The following is an 18935-nucleotide window of genomic DNA, read 5'->3' as shown; positions in this document are numbered from 1 at the left end:
TCCATCTCACAACTATTCACCTCACCCAAATAAATGCTGTTCACTTTTCACTTATCCTAGCCAATCCTTCTCGCCAATACACACATATGCAACTAATCATTCCTGATAAAATATCAGATAATGTTAAACTCAGGACTCAAGTGCTTAAAAAAAGAAAAGGGGGGACTATGACGTATGCAATGGGAAGTGACATGACAGGAACTGACAATATCTATGCACATTTCTTTCAGTTTCTTTTCCCACTGAAAAAAGTGCACTTTGCCTATAAACATTTGCCAAAGGAAAAGACTTTGCTGTATTGTTGCAGGCTAATGAGCACCTTTTATGTCTAAGAATCTGTAACAAAACATGCCCTAAAGAGCAGATTACAATATAAGATATTTTTCAGCTTTGTGATAGCAATTTGCCAGGTCTGATTCTATTCAGTTTTGCAAACTGAAGTTTAAATTTGCCTTTCTGAGTTCATGCAGCATTGTATTCAAATGAGAATGTCAAAGTATTCGGTAAGAGCCGAATAGCAAAAAACTATTCGGCTGAAGCTGAATAGCTTTCTTTCAGCTGGAATTCGGCCGAATACTTACTCGAAGCCGAAGTTTGGTACACCCCTAATATGAAGTGAACCATGAATCACCTGAGAAATTGGATACATAAAAATCCTACGAGCATTGTGTTAAAGGGGATCTGAGTCCAGCAGAGGGGGATCCAAAGTGAATAGTGAATCTCCTGTGAAATTGAGTATGTGTGAAATCCTAAGAGGAAAGGAAAGTATTATTTATTTGTTGCATCAGGCCTTCTGAGAGAAGAGCCTTTGAAAGGCAAAGAGACTTGGGCATAGAAGGCCCTGATGCTAATGTTTGAACTGCACCCTCCTGCTGAAGAAGCCAGAGACTGTGCCAAGCTCGAGTGTGCTGCCTTATCCCATGCAAAAAACATGGGCAAGGGAGGCGAAAGGCCCAAATATCTTGACATTTAATTTCTTGGACATTTCTTTCATTTACATAACATTGGTTTCCCACACTATTTGTAAGTAGAGCTACAAACTGGCAATAGGTTTATTAGTATAGGCCCTTTTATTTTGACACAGCACCACTAGGAGTGTGTTATTATTATTTGATGATCATAGCTTGCTACCGTCTTTAGATTTAGGATTAGATAAGCATTTTTTAAACCTGTGTTGAAGTTCAATAAACACCCTTGAACTGTGGTCACTTGTGTTTGTTTTACTGTTGATACCATACCTTCCTTATACTGGTCTAATGCCTGAGTAAAATTATTATTTAAAGGAAAGAAAGTGAGTGAAGAGAGCTTATTCTTGCAGGGGATGAATACAAATCACTTAACAAGGTAATTTGTGACAGACTTCCAGGAAGTTGTTAATTTCTTATGCTTCAATATATATCTAACATTTGATGTCAGGTCCAAATTTATAATACGACAACCTGACCTCCGTACTGGGGAGAGAGCGTGAATCTTGATTTTGGCAGAGAAAATGTTTGGTTGAAACAGTGTGCATGTCCGTGAGTGGCTGTTGGCATTGTTGAACTTACAGTACTGTAAAGTTATGTGCTGCCCCAATGCTGTAAAGTTATTGGAAACAAAACAGGATAAATGTTTAGTTCCGTTGAAAAACCATACTTTGAAGTCACCCAGAATGATCAACTTTAGAGACTTCAGAAGATGACGGGGTAGAGCCTTGATATTTTCATCCATCCAAAATAAAGTTAAATTAGGGGTGTAAGAGACAAACAACATATCCTGTATTCTAATCTCTTTGGGTGTTCCTTGTGAGAAGCACATAGATTAGCTCATTAATTGGGCAATCCGATTTGATAAGACATATGGCTTCACTATGTTAGAGCAGCACCGCCTCCCAAGAGATACAATTGACATGGAGCATTTTGTAGCCAACAGGAATATATTTTATAACCTAAATGGGATGTATCAGAGTACAAGCTTACAGCAATTCAAAGGATTTGTTTATATACACAAATGAAATTAAAAATAACATTGCAGGCATTTGAATAGGCAAAAAAGACAATGACTTAGAGGAATGAATGTGTACTCTTTTGCGGGGCAGGCAATGATATGTATTCTATAATCTCAGGTAATCTCTACGATGAGAATTTCGTAAGTAATAAAGTGAGAAGAGAAACATTATTTCTCTTGGAGTCATTTGGGACAGAGGAAAAATGGTTCCCAGATTGAGCTGCAGGCGGTAAAGACATGTTGACCAGCAATTCAGACCTGGGATGGAGTTGGATGGTATTGGCAAGGACAGGCACAGAAGTATTTGGATTTTGGTGAACCTTTCGCATGTCCACCATGTGCTTCCTGCATTGTTAAATGTTGTATAGGCAGTGGGCATCCACAAGTCAGGATAGCTGCCACAATATAGATGAAAGAGGTGTTAATTGTAGATATCAATAAATCCTTCCAACAATACATAACGAAAAAGGTTCATATGACAAGATCAAGCCTTTCTTCCCACACTACTATGTCAATTATGGTGGATTTAAACATTCATATCACTCAGGCACACACTCTGATTTAACACCTCCCATTTTACCATTCAACCCCAAAATTCTGGGACGCGAAACAGGATGTATTTTTAAAAGTTGGAAGTCAAAGGTGGCCCCATAACGTTATGCTGGGGAAGTCATCACAGTAATTTACAGCCATAGGCAGCTTAGCTACAAAAAGAAAAGTGTACCTGCGTGTGGCAAATCGCTACATTTGCATGGATACATAATTACATGAATCAAACAATACCATATGTAGACATCTCATTCTAAATAGCACACTGTAACTTACATTTCCATACATGACGCTTGGCAGGTAATATAGTTTCTGCTTTGTACAGCATAAATCTCCTTCTATTTATTTTTCCCAATATAAATGCCAAGTAATGGAATCAGTGAAAGATTACACAGAAAATTACATTCAACATTTCTTGCAAGTGTGAAAAATGTCCCATTAGCAATATGTTTGCATGTGCAATGTGGCATGGTTGGTTTCTAGCATATGCATGTAAATGAAAAACAAGCACTGGTGGTTGCATCACAATCTAAAGGTTAGGGTTAAGAGAAGTTGTGCTATCAATTTACAATGCATAGGGTCCTCCCCTTTTTGCAATATGCCATGTGAGGTTTCAATGTTTGTTTAAACTTACATTGTTTTCTATGGATTGCAAATAGTCCAACTCAGTTCCCGTTCATCCCAAAGTCTATTTCTAAATTATTTGTCCTTTGTAGGTTTTGATTTATAAATTCTCTGTTAGGCAATGGAGCATCGGCCACCAGTCCACAGCCTCTATTATTGACTACACTTGTTGAAATAGGGCTCAAGTTAAATGCTTTGGTTCCAAGGAACTGTGCACTGTGCAGTGTTGTTGGGTTTTATTTTACATTACTCTTTCCTTGGCTTTAAATATGCCTAGAAAGCAGGATTTCCCTTTTTGAATCTGAGAAAGAAAGTAGCATTTGACACTATTTAAGATCAGTTCCCTGTAGTGATGTTCCTCCACATGTCCACCCATACTAGTGATAAATGGTTCTAAAGGATTTGGTGCTTGTATACTCCCTTTGAATTATTATATTAAGATGCAGAGCCAGTATGGACCCTCAGAGATGTTTAGGTAATCTCTCCAGTCAGCCAGGCACCTCTTTCAGCTGCCTTCAAAATCCCAGGTCTCTCGCTCTCCACTTATGTGTGTTTCTCCTTTAATACTCTCTACCCTTTTCCACTGCATGTATTCTGACGAAGCAATTTGATTGGTGAAATCTTTCCATTGGCTTGCTTAGCAGGCTGGAACTCCCAGAGAGTACACCTCTTAATTTAATGGGTTGATCGTATTCTGAAAACGTGAAAGGGATATATTTGAACAATTTTGAATCATAATCATATTTTCTCCCATGTCCAATAAGAATCTTTCTCAATGAAATATGGATTTTTAGACTGCATTGATAAAGCCAAATTCATAATTATGAGGCATGAATTAGTGTTATGAGATTTAACTGAATTATAAATGTCTATATAATGTATTAATTAGTAATATATATTAACAAATCATATTTGTTCTATTTGTAGAGAAGACGCTCATTATTTCTGAACACTTGCCGTTTATGTTCTTACCCGCAGCATTGGAAAGTTAGAGCCACAATTATTTTTTAAGCAACAAATAATGTTATTCATATGGCCAACTTGTTGGGCACATGAAAACCTGTCAGCTTAGTGAATTATGAGAGCAGTTCTCAGAGGCACTTTGTGAAACTAGTGATTAATATGAGTGGCTAACAGATCCCTTTGTCAAGCCTTCCATTGACTCCTAATGATGAATTGTAGGTTCAGAGTTGACATTTTAAGTGCATCATATAGCCTTCGAAACTTCAGTTCTAAAACACAGAACTGCCTACAATGTGACCAACCCACATTTGTGTCTGCTAGAATGACCACATTTTGCCTCTTTGGAAATTAGTTCTCTTAAAATGGGCCCATGTGGGTGGGGTCAGCCTGTTAATCAGAGGCCCTGAGCACAGGATTCCTTTGTACTGCTTGACTCAATGTATTTCTTTGATGAAAGTGAAATAAGTCTGACTTTCTCCAATTAGCCAGGCTAATCCCCTGGGGCCCTCATGCAGGTTGAATTAAGCTTTGATTGTATCAGACTCACTGAACAACTAGAAAAATATGTATTGGCATTAAACAGTAGTACATTCCTTGATAAATGATCATAGTCTATCATGTAATTATTGACATTTGATACATTTAAAGTATTTTTATTTCCATTTATTGTTGAATCAAAACAATTTATTCAAAAATGCACAATGTGTGCTTGAATCTCTTGCCAACCTTTGGGCTCTGTTCCTACCACTTTATCCAGGTTGTCATGGGCTTCTTTGGGGAGTCCCTTTTTTAACATGTGCTAGAAGATAGCCACATTCTTGTTCCATGCTTCTCCCATCTCTGCCCTCCACATTTTTTGAATTAATTGAATATGGGTGATAGGATCCTCATCTAGGTACATTGTTTTCATCATGATAGAGTTTATATTGGGCGTATTGGGGTACATCATTCTCAGTGGCCCCCAAACATGCAACCTATAATTATTAAAGTCTGCTCCATCATGGGTGTTCGTGTTCAATTGAACCCCCATATATCCCCCTTTTTGCCAGAGCTCATCTTGCCACTCCCACATCAAGGCCATAAAAAAGGCTTTTTGTATCCCCAGTCGCTAACATGATACCAGTGGTCTGTTTTTCCAAAGCGTAAGTCCACTTCCCCGCCCCTGCAGTGATCAAAGGAAGAGTCTGTATTAGATTATTCCGGTCCATGTGTGACCACGGGACATAATACACCTTTTCCTGACCCTTCTGGAGTAGTGGGAATTGAGTTGCCCATACCTTTACTGGGGCTTTCCCCATATGTCTCTGGCCTCTCATTACAGCTATGTGAGCCCCACAGCGCCTATGAAGGCCCCATGGTGTTCTTTCCCTGTTTCCTTCTGGTGTGGGAGGCATAACTACTACCTCTTGTCCTCCCCGCTAGTCATCTGTTTCCCGTTCATACTCTTCCTCCTCTGTCCCTATTATCACATCCCCTAATCTTACTATGGGGACAGAAGCATACTTGGCACTGCCGTAGCATGCCGCTTCTCTTTCTCCTTGTTCTGATTTCCTACCTGTGACAGCACGTTCTTCCTCCAAATCCACATTTACTCCCTTTATAACTGATTTATCTAACCTAACAAGGATCTGACCATGCCTCCATCTGCTTTCATTGACCTCCTTCAGTTGCCTATTTCCTTCTTCCTGTTCTTCACTTCTTTTCTGTTGTAACCACACTACTTCCTGCTATGCTAACCTTACTGCTTCTTCCCGTTTCGGGTATTCTTGCCTCTCTACTACCAACCCCAATTTATCTTCTATTCTAGTGATGGGGGCACCTCCTCCTTTCTGAACTCTTCATTGCTACTTACTCTTAAAGTTCTCTACTGCTCTTGTTCCTTCAGCTCAAATTTTGGTGCTGGTCTAAACGTCGAATAGACTTTTCTCATTTCCCCTTCCATTCAAGACCCATCAATAACTTTTACTAAAGAAGGTTTTATCCTCCTTCTCCCATCATAATCCCATCTTTCAAAGGTTGTAGCTGATGGAGGTGTCACCCCTGTCTGTCTTGTCACCGTTGGAGTGGTTACCAGAGGGTATGGAGGTAAGAGCTCAGGGTTGGTATATCCTTCTGTGGCTGACAAAAGAGAGCACCCATATTGGGGTGGGGCTGAAGAAACGCCTACACCATACTTTTTTGTCCCCTCCTCAAGAGACATAATTGTATGGGTCTCCCTGTTCTTCTCATATGACCTCCCTAGCTCCAAGATATTCAATCTATTCTCCAATTTTGAACTGTTATACTAAGTTACTAGGAAAGTATGCCTGTTCTCCAACATACCCTTATCATAAGATCCTTTATTAGGCCAGGAATTATGCATTTTGCCTTTCATTTCCCTCAACCTTTCTCAACAGTATTTTGAAATCGTTACCTTATATCCGGGGAGCACCTGACTTAAATGATTCGATCGAGTCTCCACACTCAAAACCAATGTATCTCAAACAAATAAAAAAAAACACGATATAAACCACAAGAACCAGACCGTAAACACAAAAGATCACTACCCACAAAAGATCCCTGTTTCCTTTCCTTTTCCTAAATAAAAGGATTTTCCGCCCTCACTCTCCTTACTCGTCTTCACTACAACCGTCTTCATAATAATTATTATCAAAACTCATGTCGGAAGAATATTCTCTTTACTTGTCTGGGATTTCTCCTTCACTCGAGAACAAAAGGAGTGCAATGTTTTCCACTACAACATCGCTGTATCTCTCTCTTCTTTACTAGTACAGCACTCCTAACTACTGTGCTGTATTTTCCTGACTGCAGGAAGATATCCTTCAATACTTTGACTAACCCTGAAAAAGCGAGACACGGGCTCCATCCGCACAATCAATACAAAGTAAGGGGTTACGAAGGGAACACTCCAGAAAGGTTTCAACAGGTGAAATGACCGTAAAATGCCACCTCACCCTAAGGTGAGAGCTCCTGTCGAACCAGACAAGGAAAGTGAAGGATATCAAGACTATCCTTACAATGATTATGCAGGTGCAGGATACCACACCTCTAAAATAACAAACTAGCTAAAAACGTATGACATAGAACAATTAATTCACTCCTCCAAAAACACTCACTCTTCCAACATACTTGACCTCATCTAACCTTACACACACCTATCTTGCCCCAATTCTAGTACAACAAAAACGTGTTTGTTCTCCCCTGTAAACCTCTTGCTTTACCTGGCAAAAATGCACTTGCATGAAAGACTCCAAAGTGCTCCGACGTGGTGCTGCTTTAATCTGGCCTGCAAAGCAGGGGCACGGTACCACACCTCGAGGAGGGTAGACAGGCCTCTAACCAATATGGTACCTGTAGACCTCCTCCTTGCCGAGCACAAAGACTGGTCCCTACAGAGAACCTTTGCAGCCAAGCTGGGTGGACCAGAGACCCCCAATGTCTCAGGAAGCCTGAGGCCCACCCAGGGATGCCAAATGTAAGAGTGGGCTTTTGATCGCCATAGCCCAAAGCAGGCCCACCCTTAAAGATGAACTGGACACTTGTCCGTAAAGCAAGTTTAGTGTACAAATGGTCAGGAGGGTTTAAATGACATCAAACAGTCAAACTAACCTGTCTCCCTGAACCACACAAAGAACACACATTTTATGCAATTTGTAGCAGTTAAAAAACTCCCAGGCGTTTTGTTACAAAGTCAACCCCCACACATGATTGATTAAACCTATACAATGTAACCATTTTCCCTTCAGTTCCCACACTCCTTACTCGATACATTCATTTAAGCACTATCCTGATGAACTTATAATTGCATGTTTCATATTTACACTACTTTCCTCTATGGGGCCCTTCCATATTTGGTCATAGCCCCATCTCCTAGTTACACAGTTTACAGAATTTACAAACAATTTCAATTATCACAGGTTCCATCTGGTTGAAAACCTTTACCCCTACTTGTGATCCACATGGCTATTTTATGAAAATTCCATTAACCTATTGTTGCTGGTTTTATCACCCAAACATGTTGGTGTCCTCATTTAATTCTAAACTATGCAACTTACCATTCCAGCCCACATGGTCCCAACCCAAGCCTTACTAAGCAAACAGATGGTGCCCTGATGGACAGGCAGCAGAGTGGGCAATAGTGATACAAAAAACAAAGAGAGAAACTGCTGCCCAGTGTTGATAACAGTTTGGTTATTGATTTAGAAGCATTTCGCATCAACAAATGGTCAAACAATGATTCAATCAAATAGTAATAACGTCCAGAGAAGTCATACAAGCCACTCAATTGTATTCAATGAAGTATAAATGATAATTTACTAACTTTTCAAGACAGAACATTACCATAATTATTTCTCATTAATAACATTAGATATCACATATTCTAGTACACTACAAATACCTTGTGTGTAGTGGGCATAAATTGCAGTGCAACGGTATGTCGTAATCCTTAGAGAAACAAAAACCGTGCAAAGGTAGATTGTAATCAGTGAAAGGGACCCATTGATATTAGTGTGCAACACCAGAGCTGCTAATGAAGTAAACGGAAAATGGAAGAGACAGAGAAAAATATTTGAAATACAAATTTCCTGGTAAAATTGTAGCAAACAGTAGATAAATCAAAAAAATATTATTCAAACCGTACCCTTACTTAGGAAACAGTATCTCGAATTTCTCAAGAAAAAAAAAAAAAGTTATGTCTGACTTGTACAACCCACACCTTGACAACTCAAATGAAAATGCATAATCTATCAGTGCACCTTTCCCCGTAAGCAACCCTTGCATCAGGTTTAATTGTCCTGCCCTAAATTCCATCCCTATGAGGTGGGAAAAATCCCTCCGTCACTCAATAATAGACTCCCATATACTTACAGAGATTGCATCTTCCCTTCACAATGCACCAGCCCATAAAGAGGCCTGCCCGAAACGGACCTTCTGATATTCATCACAACAGCTGCTGCCTTTCCCTAACCTTGTAAAACTAGTTTCTCAGTCACACTGATTTCAATTGCCCAACCCAGGTTTTCATCCAGCACAATTCCTAATTTGTCAGAGAACTCTGCAGCAAAACAGATCTGTATATTCATACTGCTAAATACCTATGTCCCTAGACATCCCCATGTATGTGTATCTATACATGTATGTTCAGGTCTAGCGCATCCTCTCACACTGATTTTCCCATTGCAAATTTTCTACCTTGCATGCACACGTGGAGCTCCTCCCTGCCTGATTGTTAGGCGCTATGTAGCACGACACACATATATTGTATTTATATTGTATCAGCAGTTTTGACATTTATCTTCCTGCACACATGCAATTCATAAATTAATCAAATAAAACACAATCACCACTAAAAATAACAAATATTTCATTACCATTAGCTACACTGGATTCATGCTAAATTGCAACATCATGTCAACATCACTGTCATCCCAGTCACCAATATGGCGGGCGCAATTCAAATATTTCTTTACACGTGGGACCCTTATCAACTACCCCAACAAAGCTATTGGGAAATGGAGCAGTGTCTGGTGCAAGGGAGGAAGGAGATGATGAATTAGTGTTTAAGAGGTCACTGATTGCCCATCTCTGTTAGCAATAAAGAACTAGAGCAGTGTTTAACTCTGAAGAAGATAGGGGAAATGTGCTATAGCAATGTATTGTGCAAGTGGAAAAATAGCATTTGGTGGTTGGCAAGCAATGAACTCTGTATTCTAATCCATGCTACAACAATGAATGTAAATTTGAGCTCAACGATAATACAAGGGATAGTCTAAGCAAAAGGAATATTTGGCCAGAATCATCTATCAAACAAATATCAAATGTGCAGTTGCCTTTGGGAACTGGAAGAACCTCTTAAAATGGGAAGTGCTGTATTGCAATCCAATGCTCTCAAACAACACTGATGGCAGTGGCCGTGTAGTTATGGTTAAGTTGCTGTTTCCATAGGAAGAGCACTTTTTGGGAAGCCTATAACTCCGCTCCCTCTGGCCTAATCCTCACCAAACTTTGCAAAAAAAAGTATATGGGCCACTCTGAATTTTTTTGCAAAGTTTGGTGATGTTTGGTCCAGGGGGGGTAAAGCTTATAGGGGGGGTTCCAAAACGTCTTTTTTTCCCATAGACTGAATGGGGGAAAATTTTGCGCACGGCTACAGGACAAACCGCTGGACCGATTTGCACCAAATTTGTGGCAGTGGCAGGGGCTTTGGCGCGAAAGCATGCTTTTGTAAATTTTGTGACAATCCACTTATTGTTTCCCTGAAAAACCAACAAAAAGTATGTCTGTAAAAATGAGTAATATCTATGTCCCATCCGCGGACACACTTCCCTGTTCGCTCCGTGGACAAGATTGCAATTGGTTATTCCGTGGCGTGCTGGCCACGACCATGTTGCGCTTTCACTGATTGGTTGTGGCACAGCGTGAAGTGCGTCGTAATCTTTTCATACGGCCGCCATGTTTACTTCGTTTTCTGTTCAGCGCATCGGCTCTAACAAATCTAACCGAAGACGACACCAATGCACTTGTTGCACTTATGGAGCACTGTTTGGAAAGGTGAGCATAAAAGAGACGTGGTAGTAGAAAAACAAACATGGAAGAATTATTGATAGCACTGTCATACAATACAGTGCACCTTACTACTCATTGTACGAAATGAATTTACTACGTTCATTGTACAACACATAAAGATAATTTCTGCGGTCAGGCTGGCATCCTACTGTGTGAAATCTGAGACTGCCACCTGCACCATTTCGTACACAGAGCCTTCTGCATGTGCAGAAGATTAGCCGTTCTCATGAATAGCCGCTGATATGTTGTTGCAAAACTGAAAATGTATTTGCATTCAGAGTGAAGGCCCCTGCGTTTTCTGTTTTCAATATGCGCTCAGTACCGATGCATATTTGTCGACACCCATAAGGGTCCCTTGTTTTTTAACCTTGACGTACAGGGAAAGAGTAGAAAGAATGTAGGGAGCAACAGTTGGAAAAACATATCACTTGATAAGGTTATGCTTCAAAAACATGTGCTCCGACCATGCAAAATTAGTTCCCGAAGAGCCACTGATCTCCATACACTACTTTATGCCTGCAGCGCCCACAATGGAGGCCGTCCAAATTATGTAAGTGTTTTTCTCCCGACTATATACTACTTTGATGTTATTTCATCACTTTGCACATATAAAAAAAAGTTTTCCCTAATGAGAAGATTAATGCTCAGGTGCCATTTTTTTGCCCATTATGGACATTGCACATTGTCGCCGTTTGTACGATACCACTTAATTTTCCCAACTTCTAATAATATTTAATTAAAACAGTATGTGTTAAAATGTTGTTTTGTAGAAAGGTTGGGTGGTGATACAAGTTTTGTTTGCCATTCCATCACCTCCAAACAATAATTTTATTATTAATAAGGACATTCCAGCTTTCAGTGCCGTTCCATTTTCTAACCCACATATGGTCATTGTACATTGTCACCTTCCATAGGTTCCCACTGCATTTCGTCCTATCGACCAAAGGTTGCGTATACATACATCTTTTTTTCCCATTTTCCCCGTCAGATATTTTCTTCCCTATTATCATTGTCATGGATTACAGCTACTGAGTGACGGATTTTGCAATCGTCAACTCCAATTGCTTATCTCTGGAATTTTGAGCGTCATTATTCACTGGGATGATCGTGTCGGCCCTCTGTGTCCGTACGCTTATGTCGTCATAAGAAGTAACATTCCATCCTTTCCGCTGGTGTAAATCAGAACGGCTGACGTCATCTTGCACATCAATGTGGGAGGAAAACGACTACTTTGGCAGCACCACTTATTTTCTGTGTCTGAAAAAACAACGTGGCCTTTCAAATTTTCATTGTCACCTAAAGAGACAACCTTTCCACTTGTATGGAAATGTGAATAGGGCGATCATTTCACAGAGGTCACAGAGGTCATTGTGCAAACAAACAACTTTACTAATTGCATAGGGCGATGATTTCGCTCAGTGTATTGTAAAATAAAACGTGTGTACTAATTCTTATATGTTTGTGTTTTCTTTACAAATTTACTCTCTGTTTTAACAATGTAGTATGCTACGTTGCAGGATGTAATGTGTTCTTTTACAGTTGCCATATCATGACACGTCCATCCACCTGGACGCATTTGTTTAAGCAGCCAAGGAGCATTATTGAGAAAGGTACTGCACACCACTACCATTGGGTGCGGGAGGGTCAGGCCCATCTCATATGCTTTAGTGCCGTCTGCCCATTTTCTGTGACCATCAGGCCAATTTCTGTCACGCAGATGCCCTATGGCCAGAAAGTTTTGTGAAAAAATACATGGTCCTAACACACATATCTGCACACCTTTCGACTTGTTCCACTTACGAAATTATATGTGGAAAGGTGAGTGGTAATGGTGTTGCTGCCAGTATTTCTGACATCATTATGCGTCACATCACACAGTTTCTTTGGGATTTTATGTTAACTTAAGTTCAGTACACCTTTGCGTTTTTTTCACTCCTTTTTATAGAAAAAAAATTACTACATGTACAACACATGTCTGTAAAGGTCTTTGACAACAACCGAAAAGCTTTGTATTGTGCATGTGATTGTGTTCTCATTTTTAACAAGTGTCATCATGTACATAGCAAATCAACGGTACAGGTTCCGTCTCTGAGGGGGAGCCTCTATGTATGGTTCATGGCCACAATCTTGGGGATGTGGCTATTGGTCTTTACTGGAAGGGACAAAACATGGCATTCAGGTTGCCATGTCCACCAGGCACTGTCTTTACGTAATGTGTTCTTTTACAGTTGCTACATCACGACACGTCCATCCACATGGACACATTTGTTTAAGCAGCCAAGGAGCATTTTTGAGAAAGGTACTGCACACCACTACCATTGGGTGCGGGAGAGTCACGCCCATCTCATATGCTTTAGTGCCGTCCGCCCATTTTCTGTGACCATCAGGCCAATTTCTGTCACGCAGATGCTCTATGGCCAGAAATGTTTGTGAAAAAATACATGGTTACCCCCTCCAAACACACATATCTATGCACACCTTTCGACTTGTTCAACTTATGAAATTATATGTGGAAAGGTGAGTGGTAATGGTGTTGCTGCCAGTATTTCTGACATCATTATGCTTCACATCACACAGTTTCTTTGGGATTTTATGTTAACTTAAGTACAGTACTCCTTTGCGTTTTTTTCACTCCTTTTTATAGAAAAAAAATGACTACATGTACAACACATGTCTGTAAAGGTCTTTGACAACAACCGAAAAGCTTCATATTGTGCATGTGATTGTGTTCTCATTTTTAACAAGTGTCATCATGTACATAGCAAATCAACGGTACAGGTTCCGTCTCTGAGGGGGAGCCTCTATGTATGGTTCATGGCCACAATCTTGGGGATGTGGCTATTGGTCTTTACTGGAAGGGACAAAACATGGCATTCAGGACACCATGTCCACCAGGCACTGTCTTTGTGGTAAAGATCTTGCTCATAACCACAAATTTGACAAGGAACACAAATGTGGTGATCCCATTAGGGGCACACCATTTAATTTTTGCTTTCTGCAGCCTGAAATGGAAAGCGAAGAAGGCTTTCCATCCTACACCCCTTTTCCCTTTCTATGGTGGCCATCTTGAGAAAGGATTTATTTTCTTGAGCCGGGAACGCCGGAGGCATTCCGATTGAAGAGAAAAAATCCTTTTTTTTGATACCACGCATTACTGCTGCAAAATCTTGTTTGCTATTGGCATTCATTCCGCACTCTTTGGAAGGGAATGGGGTTTAATGATCCAGATACATCTGTATGCACTCATGCTTGTATTGTGTTCAACACTTGCATTGTGGAATTCTGCACCGGAAAATTTGGAATTACCAGTTCCAACCACAACACCCAATGTACTTTCCCACTATCAACCAGTTACACTTGTCATTGTGAAGTGTGTATGATTTTCTCAACACGCCCACATGCGGTGCACCAGCATAGGATAATGTACATTTCTTTCCAAGGTGGCCAGTTACTTCAAATATTCCTTTACAGTACTATGCTTATGTGTTACTATTAGAACTCTGATAAGTGTAGTACAGCATTTTTGTTAAAGTACTATTATGATGCATTTGCATTACTAAAAACGTATGGCATTCAGTTAAAAAAAACGTTGCTACAGGGACGTTATGATTATGTTGCACTCCTAAAAACCTGTAAAATTCACTGCAAAAAAAACGTTGTTGAGGGGACGTTATGGGTAAGTTGCCATACCAAATACCTGTGCACTTCACTACAAAAAAATGTTCGCCCTCCCCTTTATGCTTCACATTAAAAACGAAAAACCCCTGAAATTCGCCAGTAATGGCAGACTGAGCCCCTTTTCTTGCCAACACCACTGTGTACTGCTAATTCTTACACCCAGAACATGAAAGATGTCATCTCAAATGTCACTCATGACATCACTGACGGCATTACATGTTTATCCCCTTTGTTTTTGTTCCCTGCCATATTCCCTGCCAATGATATTTGTGATGTCATTTTTGATGTCCTGGGTGTTAGTCTTAGCAATGCACGTAGATGGTAGGAGTTATGGTTGCTAAGCTTAACATAATGGGGGAATGTGCAGTGTTGTTTGGTGTCACTGTGAAGTATAACATCCCTTCAACAAAGTTTTTTTACCAAATGTTCATAATTATATATGGCAGGGAACAAAAACAAAGGGGCTAAACATGTAATGCCGTCAGTGATGTCATGAGTGATATTTGAGATGACATCTTTCATTTTCTGGGTTTTAGAGTTAGCAGTGCACAGTGGTGTTGGCAGGTAAGGGGGCTCAGTCTGCCATAACTGGCGAATATATATATTTTTTAGTAGTTACACTAGACACCCTGTAGGATTCCGGATATACCCTTTTTTCCCTTTGTGGGTCATATCTTGTACCATTTGGGGTTTTCTGAGATGGGCATTGGTCCCCCAAGTGGGCAATAAATTGAACCATAGTTATTTAATCTGGGGACTTTAGTGTAGGGCAGGTATTGGAGAGAGGTAATGCACTACACACTTTATAATACACTTGGAGCATAAGATGTAAAGTGAAATGGCAACCGTGGATATATATATTTTTTACGCTTGAATAAGATGCAATCAGGATGTTATGTCCCAAGCATACAAGTGTGAACTCTCATGACAAACGGCATTTTTGTCTTATTTTGTGGGCAAGCTGGATATGAATGTGGGATAGGCCACGTTACTGAGTGGCCCTTCATTTCAGCGTTTGGTGACCCACTACACATGATTGCAGCCATACAGGTCATAGATGATCAAAGAGTATATGTAATCATATTCACGGACTATCACACTTTCTCCTGTCCTCAGACATCTTAAATATCGAGGGATTCATCAGGTTACTTGAAAAACAGAGATAACCACTTTTTCCACATTATTTTCCTTCGTAAACAGCACAATCCAAATGATGATACTTGGTGTCGTTCTTGAATGTAAAAGGACGAGATTTATGCAGATAAGATGTTAATCTGAATCACTAGTCATTTTGGCCATTATGGTTGTGGATGTATCGGGCATTTGACAATGCAGATGTGCATAAATTAATTAAATACTGGGAGGAATGATATTGTTGCCAACGTAACCATATGGTAGTGGAAAATGTCTGAAAAGTAAACCCTGATATACCTGTGGGGTTTCAAATGAGTCCCTTGTTTGTTTCTATGCCCACCACGCGGTGGGAGGGGGAATGGAATAAAGGAGTGTCTAGAATGTAAACAAGATCATGTGACCAAGCTACAAGGCGTAGCAAAATGCGTCATCTGTGGAGCGCCTTTGTCAGGCAGGGCGTGGGATGGAGGTTTTTTGAAAGAAATTGTTTTTAAAATGAATTTTTGATAAATAAAGCTCAACATTTTCTACTCCATTTGGATCCTGGTACAGTATGTGGTTTTGAGCTGGGAGCCTGCATTCGGAATCCCACTCTGTGAGTGCGGCTCAATATCATTAATCATTAATATATATAAAAGCCTGTGTTTCAAGAACTCTTTTATTTTGCTTAATTGCTTAATAAAAAGAATGTTTTTCAAATACAGTTTACATTTTAAGCACATTTTGTTTTGACAGCTGCAATCCTGTTACACTTTGCTTTCTTTTCAACGACTACAGCACCAACTGTTTAGCGATTTCAGTGCAATATCTGCAGTACATTATAGATCCTGCAGATGCATCTGGGGATCAGTTATGGATTTGCGGACATGTATCTCCAAGAAGCAGGCACAAGGCTTGTTTGATTGTAGCATCTATTGGTGATATTGTCACTCGACATATTTCCATAGAATTTATTGTGTTTGGAAATCATAACAGGGAAGTCAGCTTGGGCTGCTTCAGCAGAACCTCCAGTTTGAGGGAAATGTTTGGACACTCTGGGGGGGCTGAGTCCAGGATATCCCCCAATCCATTGAAATGTCAACATTCTGAAAATAATGATAAGGCATTATGGGAAAGAAAGGTAACCTTTGTTCTGAGACAACAAAATAAATAAATAAATAGAGAGAAGATGGGAAACTTAACGAACATGAAAATTATTGTTCACAAATCTTAATCTTGTGAAGTTGGCTTATCTGCTGAGGGCGAGAGGGTGTGTTGTCTTTGTGTAGACTCTGACTTGCACTAGTAAGGTGAGACTTGGGAGATAAAGCCATCTGTTTAACTGAAGGCTGATCACACCTCTGCAAAGCATACATACCTCCACACATGCAATCTTACAGAAAAATCATTGTATTCGCTCATGCCACCTGAAAATGCAAAGAAATTGAGGACATCCAGAAAAAACCTTTCCATGCACAACATAGTAATACCAGGAATTTGCTAAGATATGGGAAAATGGGTTGGTATTTGTAGGGTATATTGGCTGACCATTTCTGTATTTCTTCAATGAATTTCACACATATATATATATGTATATATTACATGCCCACGGTAGTGGCCATGTAGTTATGGTTAAGTTGCTGTTTCCATAGGAAGAGCACTTTTTGGGTGGCTTATAACTTCGCTCTCCCTGGACGGATCCTCACCAAGTATTTGGGTCACTCTAAAATTTTTTGCAAAGTTTGGTGAGGATTCATCCAGGGGGGGCAAAGTTATAGGGGGGTCCCAAAACTTTTTTTTTTTCCCATAGACTGAATGGGAAAAAAATGTTGCTCGCGCCTACAGCCCAAACCGCTGGACGGATTTCCACCAAATTTGGACCAGGAGCAGCGGCTTGGTCCCGAAAGCGTGCTTTTGCAAATTTGGTGAAAATCCGTCCAGTAGTTTTTTTTTAAATGACCAAAAAGTAGGTAAAAAAAATTTGTGATATCTGTGTTCGGTTCGTGGACACACTTCCCAGTTCGCTCCGCGGACAGTGTCCTGATTGGCCAATCGTTTTGCGTGATGTTCGCGGACATGCAACGTGTTTGCTGATTGGACGGCGTGGAGCATGAAGCGCGTCAGATTTTTCGGTAGCGCCCGCCATCTTGGATTCGCGGACGTCCGCGGACAGCGCGGTGAAACTTTGTTCAAAATGTGTATTTTGTAGAGTGTGTTGGTGTATAGGAGTGTTTGGGGAGGGTGGGAGTGTATGAGATAGGATGAAAGTTGTGTTTTTTATGTGTTAGACGTTATTTTTGTGTTCGATTTGTTTGCGGACATCACGGGTGTTCTGAAATGTTCTAAATAAACTGACTAGGGGGTGTTCTAAGGACTCAATATGTGTGTTTTGTTCGCAAGCAAAGTGAAACTGTTCTAAGAACACTCACGGTGTCTGGGGAGTGTTCGTAGGGGGTGTCCTGAGGACACTGTCCGTATTGTTCTCTGTCAAGTTGAATGTGTTCTAAGAACACCCGCGGTGTCCTGAAATGTTCGCAAATAAACAAAATGGGGGTGTTCTGAAGACATTTTTGAGAACACTCCCGGTGTCCTGAAATGTTCGTAGGGGGTGTCCTGAGGACGCTGTCCATATTGTTCTCTGTCAAGTTGAATGTGTTCTAAGAACACCCGCTGTGTCCTGAAATGTTCGCAAATAAACAAAATGGGGGTGTTCTGAAGACGCTTCTAAGAACACTCGCGGTGTCGGGGGAGTGTTCGTAGGCGGTGTCCTGAGGAGGCTGTCCGTATTGTTCTCTGTCAAGTTGAATGTGTCCTAAGAACACTCGCGGTGTTCTGAAATGTTCGCAAATAAACAAAATGGGGGTGTTCTGAAGACGCTTCTAAGAACACTCGCGGTGTCCGGGGAGTGTTCGTAGGAGGTGTCCTGAGGACGCTGTCCTTATTGTTCTCTCTCAAGTTGAATGTGTTCTAAGAACACTCGCGGTGTCCTGAAATGTTCACAAATAAACAAGAAGGTGGTGTTCTGAAGACGCTTCTAAGAACACTCCCGGTGTCCTGGAATGTTCGTAGGGGGTGTCCTGAGGACGCTGTACGTATTGTTCTCTGTCAAGTTGAATGTGTTCTAAGAACACCCGTGGTGTCCTGAAATGTTCGCAAATAAACAAAATGGGGGTGTTCTGAAGACGCTTCTAATAACACTCGCGGTGTCCGGGGAGTGTTCGTAGGGGGTGTCCTGAGGACGCTGTCCGTATTGTTCTCTGTCAAGTTGAATGTGTACTAAGAACACTCGCGGTGTCCTGAAATGTTCGCAAATAAACAAGATGGTGGTGTTCTGAAGACGCTTCTAAAACTCTTGCAGTGTCCGGGGAGTGTTCGTAGGGGGTGTCCTGAGGACGCTGTCTGTATTGTTCTCTGTCAAGTTGAATGTGTCCTAAGAACACTCGCGGTGTCCTGAA

Source organism: Ambystoma mexicanum, chromosome 5q, assembly GCF_040938575.1.
Source record: "Ambystoma mexicanum isolate Mex_15411 chromosome 5q, UKY_AmexF1_1, whole genome shotgun sequence".
NCBI lineage: Eukaryota > Metazoa > Chordata > Amphibia > Caudata > Ambystomatidae > Ambystoma > Ambystoma mexicanum.
Note: the sequence above shows the minus strand (reverse complement) of the source record.